This window comes from Oryzias melastigma, linkage group LG9 (genome assembly GCF_002922805.2).
Source record: "Oryzias melastigma strain HK-1 linkage group LG9, ASM292280v2, whole genome shotgun sequence".
NCBI classification, from domain to species: Eukaryota; Metazoa; Chordata; class Actinopteri; order Beloniformes; family Adrianichthyidae; genus Oryzias; species Oryzias melastigma.
Window position 1 is genome coordinate 26917771 of NC_050520.1, and position 2239 is coordinate 26920009.

Genomic DNA, 2239 nt, shown 5'->3' on the forward strand with positions numbered 1-2239 from the left:
TGAAACTGGAATAACCACACGGCAACAGACCTCATTCTGCTGCTCTGCTCACATTTCAGCACCGCGGACAGTTCCTCATCACCATCGTCAATGGAAAGATCAAGGCGTATTTCTCTGCGTCTGGAGAGTCAACAGACACAGAGAAACTGAGGTGTCACTCATGGTTGAATAATAACGGATGGTCAGCTAGTTTTCAATTCTTTCAACATCTGGTTAACTGTTGAATTCTGTCTCCTTTGTTTTTCTTTTATTTCTAAAAACTCACAGCAAGATAAAACATTTCTGTTACAAATATATGTTTAAAGCGTTTAAAGATCTAAACAAGGGGAAAGTGGATGAAGCTTTTTCTTTTTTTTTTTCACTATTGCTACAGTAGAGAGAATGTAGTGATATTCACTATGGAATTCTTAGAGTTCAGCCCTCTCCATGTGTTATTAATGCACAGGTCAAACAACCTCAAGGAATCAGAGAGATCGTGACCGTGTCTACACCAGATGAGAAAATAGTGAAAGAGAGAGGTTGGAATCAAATTTGGATGAATCGCTTTGATACCCTTAAGCAGGTAGCTCCTTGATACGCCTCAAGATGGATATTAACATCTTAACTGATGAGTAAGAGTAACTAGGTAAGCAGCAGGAGCTGGAGCAAGGGTCAATACTCACATTTATGGGTCATTTCCCAGATTAAAGGTTCTCCTTTTATCATCTATTCTCAGCAGATTTGTCAAGAAAAATAAAAGAAAGCAAAAAGAAATCTACAATCAGTTCCTTTTGAGAGGAGACTGACTGTAATTAAAGAAAAAAAAGAACCTTAAAATACAGGTCAAATTGATATAAACATAAAAAGAAATGTATAATCTGCTTTAAAAAGGCTAAGTACATCTCTGGTTTGACATAAGAGTGTGTTCTGCAAAATCCATGAATGGGGAAGAAAAAAAATGACCTTTTGAAAAAAAAAGGAGCGATTGAATATGTTAATTAAGGCCATGTTTCAAAGCAGAACGAGATTGTCTGGGAGCAAAGTGGCATCAGTGACTATCTGCTTAGCATCCTGGGAAACTGAGGAAGGTGTGAAGGGAGCAGGACATGCAGGAGTCACTGCAGCTGACAAAAGAAAATAGGAAATCAAAGGTTTAGGATTGACTTGTGTCATAAATGACTGTATTCAGAGTAAAACTTAGCTAAAAACAGCTAAACTGAACCATCCCGGTCCTCCAGATCTACCACCTGCCGGTTTCACAGCGTTCTATGCGCTGCTTTCTGCAGATCGGCTGACTCAGGTGTCTTTTTGTTGATTGACTCAACAACACCTGATCCAGGTAATCAGCAGCAAGGAGTGCAGGGAGAGCTGGAAAACAGGCAGGGAGGTAGATTTGAAGGGCCAGGATTGAGGAGCCCTGATGTAAAGTGTCTATACAGCAGTTAAGGACCCTGCAGGGCTGATTGCATCAAGTGCTTTTGTCCTCCACTCGTCCATCACCTCAAATCCCACATTTACTTTAAAGGAAGACTTGTCTCAGTGAGGCACACTGGAGAAACGATCACCCGCTTAGGGAAGAGTGTTCCTGATAACTGTCTCATGTCGAACCGGAGGAGTATGTAGCCAGGAAGTTCAAAATTCAAATCAGTTGTTTTTTATGGTCATGCAACAAATTCTCGAGCTTCTTTTTTCTGTCATCTAATTAATTATGCTTTACTATTAAAAAGAACTTAAGGCAACATAGTGGACTGATTCCCATAAATAACCTTTGGTGTCTGGTCAAGGTCAATGGCTTTTATGCCTGTTGCTAATTTAATTTCCTGTATTGCTTCCATAAACAAATTGAATTCCAAAAAGTGTGCATTGAGCAGACAGAGAGGTTTACACAAAAGTCAAGGCAAAACTTTGCTGTTATCTGTTGCTTCCAAGACTGTTTGCTCCTTCCTCCAACAGCCACACAGCTGCTAATGTTAGCTTGTGGTGACTCATGTCTTGACAAAGGCATTTTCCAAGTTTATTGAAGCTTTTCAGAAAAAAAAAAAAATCATACATTTGATTGGACGTCGTTAACTCTCTGCTGACTCCACCCTCAACAAAAACATGGCAGAGATGTGAAAAGATGGTAACTTTCTAGCACAGTGAGAAAACGTGCACTTAAGAGTTAATCAACATTTAGCTCAATACTGCCATCTACTGGTGAAAACACTAAACTTATTTTGAGTGTTTCAGGTGAGGCCTTGCATCCAGTCTGCTTACATCT